This window comes from Lissotriton vulgaris, chromosome 4_1 (genome assembly GCF_964263255.1).
Source record: "Lissotriton vulgaris chromosome 4_1, aLisVul1.2, whole genome shotgun sequence".
NCBI classification, from domain to species: Eukaryota; Metazoa; Chordata; class Amphibia; order Caudata; family Salamandridae; genus Lissotriton; species Lissotriton vulgaris.
In genome coordinates this window covers 15,388,409-15,401,532 of record NC_141691.1, presented here as the reverse complement: position 1 = coordinate 15,401,532, position 13,124 = coordinate 15,388,409, and positions in this window count along the sequence as shown.

Genomic DNA, 13,124 nt, shown 5'->3' with positions numbered 1-13,124 from the left:
GGATCATTTGCGGTTCGCTGATACCGATATTATGTATTTCTGACAATATTGAAAACACGGGTTCAAATCGTCACGGAACCTCAGACCCTCCTTTTGCCCTTACATAGGCAATTACTCAGTCTACGTTAGAGTCTAATTCTATGCTCATCAGGTCAGTGACATGCTGTTGTATCATCATCCTTTCTCGTGCCTTTTCTCCCAACGCAGGTGGTTTCCTAAAACAAGTTGCAGCACAAAGACTACACAGAGCAGGACCACACTGGATAATCAGACAACATGAGAATAGGAATACTAAGATGACACCAATAACCATTAGAACCTTCCATCCCCACGCTGAGATCAGAGTCCAAAACCACTCCATGAAAGACCAGTTTCCCTTATCTACGTGAATAGAGTCGGAAATCTTGTGTAGCTTAGAGATCGCCTCATAGACTGTTGGAGCATTATTAGGGATAAAGACACAGCAGCTCGATTGGATCATTCTACATACCCCACCTCGATCTGCAAGGATAACGTCTAGAACCATACGGTTCTGCAACGTCATGAGTCTATCCGCCTGAAGCTCAGCTGTCAAATTGCTAAGGGCACCAGCAGTTTCGGTAATAGTAGATTCAACTACCCGTGTTAGCTGACGTATGTTTCTACTATTGGCCATAGGCCCCCAGAACGGAAGGAAGCCTTTGAAGAAGTCTCCAGCTTCCTGACCAGCAGTATCTTCCTTGCTGAAGACACCTCTCGCTACTCTGGTTCTGTGGTAATCAGATGAAGCAGTGTATGTCGGAGGCAACAATCGAGCAATATAGCATGATCCTGAAAAGTCGGCAGGCAACCATGTATAAGCTCTATCTCGACAGATGAAGTAGGTACCCCTAGCAGTAAGAAAAGCAGGGGAAGAGTTAGCCTGAAACACATAAGTCTCTACGCACTCACTCCTCCCTAGCTGAGCTCTCGGATTCCTCCCATTCCCTTGCAAACAGACCTGACCTCGGTGAGGTACGACCCAGATTGGAGTTGAGCTTTTACGCTTGCTCTCTTCTAAACTAAGGCGATACTCTGAAGTATTCCAACTTAAATACACTCGCAATTCGTCTCTAGGGTATGATGGAGTATTATTGACGTCCTTGATCATGTCAATAATTCCCTGGACTAAAGCTTTGTTGGCAGAGTTATATTTAGTGGAACGTGGTGGACGTGGAGGATAGGTTTCAAGGGCATAAGCAAAGATGGTTTGAAGGGCCTGAAATGATCCATTGTAGCTGAAAGGCAAAACCAGATAGGGAATACCTTTATCCATAGTGTGGGGTATCAAGCCACACACCCAGCAGTCTGTAGTGTTAACTACCAGTTGGTGTTGATGCAAGAGCTGTACAAAAGTGTTGTTAATAAATTCTGAGCGTCGGGCTTGCTCATGTTCAGGAAACGAATGGAAAGAGTGTATAGAAGGAACAGTAGAAGTAGCAGGATCAAGGGGAGGTACTGAAGTAACTGGCACAAAAATCAAATTTATACTGAAGACGATTCCACCCACCAACGTTATCAAAATAATCAAGAATGTAATGGCACATTGCATCAAAAAGCATTTGCTGTGAAGAATTCTCTAAAGTCTGTTTCTGCGAACATAAATCACATTTTCTCGTTGCAGCGCAGGAAGCTCCATCTTCTACAATCCGCTCGCGACCACTGATGATGTGTACGTAGATGAAAGTGCCTCTGTCAGCCCCAGGAGTTCCCAGAACAAACAGAAAGATCGACCTTGTGTCAGACCCCTGCAAATTCAACTAGGCACACAGCCACGACCCTACGGCTACCCAGACCGCAAGGCAATTTAAAAATAATAAAACAAATAGCAAACTTCCTGGCTGAAGGCAAAAGTTCAACATTTCAAAATATTCACAATAGGCAATTGCCTGCTTTATTTGTCCATTTTACGGTTTCGTAAGTTATATCTCTGTTTCGCAGGTACTGTCTGATCAGCAAATAGCGTTTCACTAGTAGCTGTTGCAGTGTTCAAGTTCGCAGATGTCAGAGTTCTTTCTGATACAGGGGACAAATGTTCAGTGTTCGAAAGAGTCTTTTCTGGAGGAGAGTCAGAGCTTGGAGTGTCAGCAATCAATTCGGCATCGCTGAAAGAGATGAATTTTGGTGTGCTTTCAAATTCGGAAGAACCAATTCCCTTCTTCACCCAGTCGTCGTAAGGAAGTGGCAAAGGCACACGCTTTACATGGGATGCATGCACCCAGTGCTTGCGTCCAGCCACACGAACCGCTGTCCTCGTTGCCAGTAGGATTTGGAAGGGGCCGACAAATCTCGGCTGAAGGTTCTTCGTCCTCGCAAAGTTTCTGATGACTACAAACTCGCCTGGTTTCAGCTGATGCCCTGGACTCTCCGGAGGCTTTGGCAAAGCATCGAAAACCTGTTGGTGAATAAGACTCAATTTAGCAGTCAAGTCGTACAGGTAGTCTATCAACATAGGATATTCTAGAGAACAAAACTTTTTAGGCCTCGGCACACCCCTAATATTTGCCGGACGGCCAAAAATTATTTCGTATGGACTGAGTCCCACTCTAGAATGTACAGTTGCTCTCGTTGATAACAAAGCCAAAGGAAGTGCGTCTGGCCAGGCTAAACCTGTGGATGCTTGTATTTTAGCTAATTTTAGCTTGAGGGTGCCATTGTAACCCTCCACTAAACCAGCAGACTGGGGATGGTTCGCACTGTGGAATTTTTGTTTCAGACCTAGGCCAGCACACACACTTTGCATAACTTTCCCTATAAACTCACTTCCGTTATCTGACCATACAATCCGTGGCATTCCGTACCTAGGGAAATATTCTTTGAGAAGAATCTTGGCAGTTGATAGGGCAGTATTGTCCTTTAGTGGATATGCTTCGATCCACCTGGAAAAAGCACAAACTACCACCAGGACATATTTCAAATTATTGCATCGCTCCATGTGAATGAAGTCTAACTGAATCACTTCAAAGGGGCAGGAAGGAGGAGCGAAATGACCAGCTGGAGTTGGAGTTCCCTTGCCAGGATTATGCATCAGGCATACCATACAATTTTTCACCACCCTCTCTGCACACTTACTGATCCCATCATTCTTCCAGACTGGAGCCAACATCTTACAAATTCCTTTAGAACTCATGTGAGCTACTCCATGCGCCATTGTCACCACTGCAAGCACATACGCGTCAGGCAACATCCAACGCTGCTGTTCTGTCAAATCAATCCAACATCCATTCGAATCCAACCTGCCCATACTTTCTCTCCATACACGTTTTTCTTCCTCAGTTGCTTCTTTCTGAATCTCTTTCACACTTTCCATAGTATCCTCACACATTCCAGAGTCAGCAATCCATCTTGCAGACGTAGCAACATACATTCTGCTCATCGTGTCTCTAGCTGTCTGTTTAGCAATTTCATCAGCAAAAGCATTCCCACGACCAACATCATCCGTGATTGCTTTATGAGCACTGCACTTTACAATCGCAACTTCAGTCGGCAAGGTTAGAGATTCCAACAAGTCGTTAACTAGCTGACCATGTTGGATCTTAGTCCCATGGGACATAATGAAACCTCTTTCTCTCCACAAGCGGCCAAAATTATGGGCCACGCCAAATGCGTACTGACTATCTGTGAACACATTCACTCTCTTTCCCTTAGCTAAAACACACGCTCTTGTTAGAGCTATTAATTCTGCAGCTTGGGCAGAATTCTGACTCACTCTTGCAGTCTCCACAATCGTCTTCAAAGTCGTTACTGCATAAGCAGCAGTCACATCACCATTCTCCAATTTAAAACATGACCCGTCCACATACAGCGTACCATCTGGATCGGATAACGGAGTATCCTTTAGGTCGATGCGTCCTTTTGTCTCTTCCTCCGTTTTAAAACAACAATCATGTGGCTCGGAATCACTCGACTCTTGATCAGTCGGCAACAGCGTTGCTGGATTCAATACATTACATCTTTTGATCTGAATATGACTCGCTAGTAATGTCAGCTCGTAACCAGATAGTCTCGCACTGGTAATGTCGCATATAGTCGTTTTAACAAATCTAAACCAAGCAGATTTTCATTACAACCTGTTGTCAAAATCAGAGGTGCTTTCAAGTGACATGGCCCAACAGAAATAGACAAAGGACCAGATATCGGGTTGTAAACAGGGGCGCCTGAAAAACCTACAGAAACATTTGTTGAGCCAGACAAAGGTGCGCCAGGGAGTTTCGCATGAATGATAGAACTTTTTGCGGCACCAGTATCCAACAGAAACGGTTCGACTACACCTGATGTTGCTACTGCGACATAAGGCCCACTCTGATCCACTGGAACTGATACTACTCCCTCTCTTTGTCTATGGCTGTCCTAGTACCCATTTTGCTGAAATCCCTCATCCACTTCACAATAGTCTTCAACAAGATATTGTTGAGATCTATTTTGCTGAGTAGACTGTCCATTTCGTTGATCAAAGTGGTTTGATGGACGATCATTCGTTTGTGGAGGCATAACACCTCGTCCTCGACCTCTAGAATTTTGCACAAAACCACCACGGCCTCTCTGAGCTGCTGCTGCATTATTCTGTGCTAAGATCGGACATTCATTTTTGTAGTGACCCTCTTTCTTACAGTATGCACATTGGTTCCACTGATATTGAGGCCTCGATGTATTATAGTCTGTTCTTTGATACGAACCCTGTTGCATATTAGTCTGATTAGTGCGAGGCGGATACGCCTGCTGTAAAAGAACTTTAGTCTTTAAATCCTTTGTTTTCTTTTCTGATTTCTCCTTTTCCTCTTTATCCCTGTTTTCGTAGTATTGTGCAGTCGCAAGTATTTGCGCGGTTGTGGACACAGCCCACGCACTCTCTGAATCTTTCAGTTTATTGCATAATTCAGGTAACAAATTATGCACAAATTTATCGACAAACAATCTTTGCCCTCCTTCTGTACTCATGTCCTGACCACTATGATCTACAAAAGTCTCTTCAAACCTCGTGAAGAAGTCGGAGACACTTTCGTCTTTCTTCTGCCTGCATGCTGATAACTTGTCCCAATTAACACGCAATGCGGGCATCAGAGTCTTCATTAGATCAATTATTCTACCTGGAAGATTAGCAATTAGAGGTTCGGGTTTTGCACCACCTACTTGCTGACCATCCGCTGCAGTGATAGCTGCCCAGTCACCACCTAAGGCAACTTGATGATTCTCTCTACGAATCTTAGCCCACACTGGTTGCGGAACTACGTTGCCAAATAACATATCGATGTCTGCTAAGTTCATTATACAAGCCTCAACTGTCTGTGTTAATTCCTTATAGTATCCAGCAGGATTCTTACGTGGATCTGGCAAGTCCTGCTTCACTGCTAACACTTCAGCTCGCTTCCACGGAATGTGTATCCACACTCTCTGGAAATGCGCCGGAGCGGCTACAATACCATTATTATGATCAGCTTGCACAGCTTCGCGCCAAATTGGAGGGACCTCCCTCATTGGATATTGGCGACTTAGCTTCGTCTTGCCTTTCTCTAAATCTCTTGGTGAACGAAGTGATGGATCATTCCTATAACTTAACATCAGTTCCATCGCTTCTTCTATATTATCACCCACTATCATTCCTGCAGCAAACTCTTTCTGAACCTTAATCAAATCTTCTAGATTTGATTCAACGTCATCTTCTTCTATCTCCTCACGTAACAACGAGCACATCTCGTCAAAGACATACCGTTGCGTTGGCTCTTTCCACTGCATAAACGTATCTAGCACATCTCTCGTACTATATCTCCTACTCTTCGAAATCCATCTGAGAGCCGTGGAATCTAAGATTCCCCGTTCCTCAGTACTCGGAAGCTGACTACGTCTCTGAACAGAGTCAGAAGTAGGAGTCTTAATTAGTGTTTTATAGAAAGGAGACAGCATGTTAGACACAGAATCAGTGATTCTCCGACGAACAGAAAGTGGAGTCAACACACTCGCAGATGCAGAGAACACAGTAGAGGTAGGAACAGATAACGGATTAGTAGAAGTATCAAGGAAGATAGTTTGCGGAACAGTAGGTGTAAGCGAGACAGATACAGGTATAGAAGTCGGCAATCCAGGAGGAGGAGGAGGAGCCGTAGGAACATTTACATTGACCACAGGAGGTACAGGGACCTGATTCTGAGGGACAGGAGCAGGAACACCAGGTTGTCCAGCAACCGGCAATTGAACATTCGGTAAAGGTGGAGCCATAGCACCTTGTGCATACGGTGGAGGTGATCGTAACAAATAAGATAACAGAGGATCGTTTTCGGAATCCTCCAGTATCTTAGCTGTTTTCGATGGCAAGGCAGGATAGCACTTGTCAATCGCTAAATTGTGCTCTCTGATGGCCACCTCTATGGCTTTCTCACACTCATTAGCCTGCAACTGCTTAGTTGCTTGTTCTAGGGTCAACTCTTCTTGCTCTTTTTGTTCTTTCTTTAACCTTTTCATTTCTCTCTGTTTGGATTCTTTTCGCCAGTAACGGAAAGAATCAAACATTGCCGGCCGGGCTTCCTTTCTAAACAATTTCGCTTCTAAATTGTCGAGAATTTCGGGTTCAAAACTACCATGTAGTGGCCAACTAAGGACACCATCCTTTTTAGTGTAACGGACCCACACCTCATTATAAGATATAGGACCCACACCAAATTTACAATACAAGTCATATAGGGGAGTCCCAATCGGAGGAACCAGACATGAGTCCTCCAATCGTGAGTCACTGTTGCAACTAAAACAGGACAACATACAGTTTTTCCGACTTACCATTTTCAGTCCGGAACACAAAACAAACAAAACACGGAACAGATATGTGCACTTGAACCAAGAACTTAGGCCTACCAAAACGAACTGATGTATCGATACCCAAACTAAACCAAATAGATTATCGTAACTAGAACAACCAGTGATAATCTTACAAAACCAAACCAAACCAAAAACCGATCAAGGATTTTAACAACCCTCACAAAGTAACCAGCTAGCTATCACTAAATACTTAACTGAGGCACTGAAGACGTCACCAAGGAGAAACCCGTCACGTTTCGCTGTACTAAGGACTGCACCTCGGGTCCAAGACAGGGCGACGGTCAAGGCAACGGCCCACTGCAGCCGTCCTGAACGGGAACCCTCGTGGAAGAGAACGTCGGGCCACTTTTGCGATATGCCGGGATCGATGAAGTGGGGCGCCTCCCTCAGGAATCTTCACACGAAGCTTCTCGAACTCTTCAGGCTTTTGGACCGGTACCGAATGACGTCGCCCCACGTGGGGCGCCAATTGGAGTTCTGGACTTTTTGGTTCCGTCCAGAGGTGTCAGGGAACAACACCCAAAGACCCCAGAGTTCCACCTGCCTTGGTGCACAAATGAACAGAAACACGGGCTTCTCGATGGTGGCGTCAAAGACCAAAGGTTTATTACTGCAGGGACACAGAAGTCACAGAAACTACGCATGGGCAGTAACTAGGAGCCTGTTCGAATTGTACAAAGAGGGTTGCTCCTTATATACTAAATATTGGCCTTTAGGCGAATTCTTCACATGTTAGTACATTCCCAAACCTTTGTGTCATGAACAATAAATATTTGGCGTACACAGGAATCGTCGACAATATCTGATGTCACAACATTACGAACGAGGGGTTCCCACTTTTCCATCATAATCCCATGTCAACTTTTCATTCAAGAGCCGGACCGCCTCATCGTAAATTTCGTTACCTCCCCCTAATAAAGGCCCAGAAGGAAAGGAGCAGAGCCAGGTGCAGAAGATAGAAAAGCAGGATAAGAGATGTTTGTGGGTCATAAATGGGCAAGGCTACCGGCTTCGGCCTCCTAATCGTGATCAGGACAATGGACACGAAGACCAGTTTGGCAGGACTGGCCTCGGGCAGAGGAGGCAGCCTTTGTCGAGTCATGCAGCTACAGCGTGATCTGGTTTAAGGTGCACGTGTCATGTAAGAGGTGAATCTCCGGCTAAGGCTACGTGTCCTTAATCGAAATGAAGTGATTAGAGGCTATTGCGTATGTGAGGGCAAGAAACACAAAATGGCGGCCATGATCTAAGATGGATGCCGTGGGTAGATCAGAAATGTGTTTATTAAAGGAGTGCTCTTGCTCGTAGCGTAGCGGAAACACCAGGATATACTAAATGGATCATTTGCAGTTCGCTGATACCGATATTATGTATTTCTGACAATATTGAAAACACGGGTTCAAATCGTCACGGAACCTCAGTGAGGTCCAAGACCATGAGTGCTGCTGAGGCAGCCAGTTTACTTTCTCAATAACCATCGACCAGTGATGTTGGCTCATCACAAGAATGTACCATCCAATCAATGCCGGGTGTAACTGATGAGTGTTCAACAACCACAACAGCAACGACAACCACAGGGGCAACTTGTACAAGCGCAAGTACATGGGCAAGGAGAGGCGCAAGGAGAGGTGCAAGGAGAGGCGCAAGGAGAGGCGCAAGGAGAGGCGCAAGGAGAGGCGCATGGAGAGGCACAAGGAGATGCGCAAGTAGAGGCGCATGGAGATGTGCATGGAGAGGTACAACTAGAGGTTAATGGAGTGGCACAACTGCCTACAACGCTTGTTCCTCCAGAAGTAGGGGCACATCAGGAAATTGATATTCAAGCGGAGGTATTATCCGAGGAAGCCACTCCTCCTGATGATGATCCATTGTCTTCCAGATCCCCAGCATAAAAAAGGTCAAGGAGGGCTACTACTACTACTACCACAAGCTCTTCTTCAAGCCCGCTTCATTCTGATGACCTTGATCTTGATTGGAACCCACCAATGCACTCTGAGAGTGAGGCACGCCATGAGCGGACAAAGGTAGCTAAGCCTAAAAGGAAGGTTCCCGCAAGGCTTCCATGTATGGGTGATGACGACAAACAAGAAGTTGTGTCTTCTGCTGCTGTAGAACAGTCTGACGTCGACCCTGTCATCACAGTCGTCACTCCAGCCCCAGCGGGCATGCAGAAGACAGACATTTTCACTTTATCCCGAATGGCTGCTGAGCGGGATGTGGGCGGCGTGGCACTGGTACCACCACCAACGCAGTTAACTACAACACCAACACGACCTACAGCTTCCATATTTTTTAGTTAGAAGGGACAGCAGGGACCTCCTACCAGCTCGACCTCCATTACCTCAAGTAGTGGTGCTGTAAGTGAACAACAGAAACGAGTTCAGCCACACCCATCCTTCACTTTATTTGGCATTGAAACTCAAAGTAGCACCTCCTCCACCAGCAGACATCTCCAGTCCCCAGTTTGGGACTTCTTTACTGTTAGCCAAAGGGCGGAAAACATGGTCGGGTAAGCTGGGTACCAACTATGGTACCGTAGGCCAGAGAGGTCATCTCAAAACACCACACTATCGAGTGGGAGGCGCACCTAAGTAAGATCCAGGGAGCCAAAAGAAAAACAAATCCAAATGTATCCATTGATACTGGATCTGATGATGACGAGGGGCTGATCGTGCAGGGGGAAGTGAAGAAGTGACAGACATTTTTTCTGGTACACCCAGTACCCCTGGCAGCAGTACTGCAGTGGTATTGCCCACACCCTCTACCCGTTCAACATGTATTAGGCAAACTAAGTGTCTGGAAGAGACCCCAACGCGAAAAAGTACATCACTGGGCCTAACTGGTTTGAAGAAGTCATCATCATCACGTAAAATGGGCCAGCCCACCATTAGCAGAGTGTTTGGTCGGTGACGCCATTTGAATGCAACCACCCAACGGCTTATCTGTATAACGCAAAGCTGGCTAATATGTTAGCGCTGGACCTTCTCCCTTTTTCTTTCGTGGAAGGGGTGGGTTTTCTAGAGTTTGTGGCAACAGTCTGCCCTAAATGGAAGGCTCCTAGACGATCCTATTTTGCTAGAGTTACGGTTCCAGCACTACATCAAGATGTGCTGGAGGTGATTGGGGCAGCTTTGCAGAAGAGGGCTGTTCACACTATCCACCTGACAACAGACATGCGGACCAGTTGCCAAGCCCTTGATTACATGTGCATCACTGCACACTGGGTCTCCTTTGCAGGGGTTAAAGACAAGCCAAAAGTAGGTGTTGACACGGACACAGTTTTTCAAGCTGCTCGGAAACATGCAACAGTAGCGATGTTTGCCATGGAGAAAACTCATACTGCACGTAACCTTTTGGAGGAGTTTGATAGGAAGGTCAATGAATGGCTACCTCCAAGAAATCGCATGATTGGTTATATTTCCACGGATAATGGCAGTAATATAGTTAAGGCCATGCAGCTAGGTGACTATTTCAGAGTGCCGTGTTTTCCGCACAGTATTAACATTGTTGTGCAAGATTTCTTGAAAAAAGAAACCACAGTCAACAAGTTACTGACTACCTGCTGAAGAATCTGCACACATTTCAGCCATTCTTTTTAGGCCCAGAAAGAGCTGAGGAGCATTCAACATGAACGTAGACTGCCAGTCAAAGGACTCATCCAGTAGGTGGCAACACGTTGGAACTCAACCTTTTACATTCTTGAGCGTCTGTCTGAGCAGTGAGGGGTAATAAATGAGCATGTCTATAAACTGTGTTCTACTATGAAAGACATGAGGCTAGAGTTGGAGGAATGAAAGCTAGTTGCAAGCCTGACAGACATGCTTCATCCTTTTGAGGTCTTCAGGCGTGAAGTCAGCAGGGAGGACTGTTCTTTGGGGAAAGCTATCCGATTGTTGCGCATGCTAGAGCACCAACTGAAGGTGATGTCTTCAACGTTCCGAGATAATACTGAAAAGCAAGACACACATCAGTTGGTGGAGAGGGTATTAAGCCGCCTAGTTGCCAATGAAAGGCTTCAAAACATACATAAAGAACAACATTACATTTGTGCCACTATTCTGGTTCCACAGTACAAAAAGGCATTGGCCAGCAAAGCATTCATTCCTTTTTATGAAGGAGATGTTTTTAAAGTGCAAACATTGGCTAGCTCGGTTCGAAAAAGATCAGCAGAAAATTGAAGGAGCCGGCAGAAGTACAACTGAATCAGCAGGCCATCCGGCGTCAAGTTCCACTTCTGAGTCTGTGGCCGAAGGGCTTCACTTTCCCTCATAGCCGTTAACGACACCAGCAACCGTATCATCATCCTCACCTGCACCAGGCCCAGCCATAATATTGTCGGAACCGGATTGGCTAACTCATCAAGGGTTTGCTCGTTCCAGTGCTGCAAAGGCAACAGATGACACGCAAAGTGGAGCAACCCCGGAGATCCTTGAGTCAATGGTGCAGGCCTGTCTGGATGACCCAACAGAGGTCTTTGTTAATCAGAACCCATTGCTGTATTGGTATATGAAAAGGCATCTATGGCCACTGGTCACCAACCTGGCTCTAAATTATTTGTCTTGCCCACTCGCAAGCGTGTCTTCTGAACGTGTTTTCAGTGCTGCTGGTGCCATTGTAACTTCAAAAAGGACCTGGCTCTCGCCCAACAATGTGGAGAGGTTAACACTGATCAAGATGAATCAGCACTTCATACCACCAGATTACAAAATACGTGAATGCATGCAGGAAGAAGAGGACACCAACTGAGGTGATGGAAGTTCTCTCTTAGCTGACCTAATCCCATCTCAATTCATAGAGTTTGAAGACGAGCTCTACTTCCCTGACACCAAGGCCGGAAAATGCCTTCCTTTATTTACCCTTATTGGCTTTTATTCCTGTGTGTCTTTCTTTGTTTTGCAACTTTTACCACAACACAACTCTAATCACCTAATCACAACAAGTCCATCAGTAGCCTTCTCTTCATCTTATTTTCCTTATTGATTTGAAGGTGCTGCAGTCTGCATTCCTGAGGTTCAAAAGTTCACAACTCAATCATGCTCCTCTATCTTCCTCCTCCAGACTCCCCCTATCCATTTCCTTCAAGGCAGATGAATGGATTACGAAAATTAAATAAACTTTGTCTTCGTAGACAAGTCCCCTCAAGTGGGACTGAAATTACTGACTGACTACATGCTTGCTGATTACTGACAGAGTTACTTCTGAAATTGACAGGAGAGGCTGCCCTGTGGGCCCTCATTTTCTGAAGAAGATGCGGACAAAAAGTAGAACAGGTAATGAATAATGAGAAGATGGCATCCAGTGGACAGCAATGGCTGTCTGGCTCTGATGAAACCAAGGTAATGCAGAGGAGCATCAACCCACTGATCTGTGTGCAGTTGAAATATTAAATAGCCTTACTATCATTTTTGTCACTTTGTGTCTTAGCTTGTTAGGGGCTGGACATCACAGGAACAGTGGTGACACTCTCTTAAGTGCCCATGAATGTTTGGGCGGCCATCTTGAGCTGTATTACCACAGCACTCAGACCAAGCACAACACTGCTGTAAGGCAGCATTTTGATTGGTCAGGGGAGTCTGGAAGCCTGGGTTGTTCCTGCTTCCCTCCTGCATCTGGAGTGACACAGAGGACCGAGCGCAAAGGCTGGCTGGAGTAAGATTTTTTCCTATCTTTTTTTCATTTGCCCCCCTCACTTCTACACCAGCCCCAGCACCGCCACCCCTGTTAAGTAGCAGCCACCATTAGTCGCAGGTTCTGATCAATGAGACCTCTGTTGCCCTGAGGTTTGAAATCATTTTTTAGGGTCAGAAGAATAAGTGCCCAATTGGACCATGTTTGATGTATAAATCTGTGTTCTCCTTATAGTATTGCTAAATTATGCTGCTGACAAAAGCGACACATCTACTGAAACATGAGGCATGTTATGCACAGTGCTTGTGAACACAATCTAAAATAGATTTCTTTTTTTGGGACCTAACTTTCAAACATTATCAGCGTGGAAGCAGTGACTGTGCTCCCAAGCATGCACTGTAAACCTCCATGTTCATCATAAAACTATCTATGTTTACCTGTAGATACTCCCCAGGGCCAGTCCTGCTTTCAATAAATAAATCTGTTTGTCAGATGGTGCCCATGGCCCTCCTCTGGGTGTGTGCTGTGTATCAGGTGATGCATCTTTGGGCTATTGACTCTTCAGAAGGTAAACTTCAGCTTAGAGGAAAGAAATGTAAATATATGTAAATATATACGTCTGCATAAGGCAGGAACTACATCCGGTCTGGGCTAATTGTGATGCTATCAGG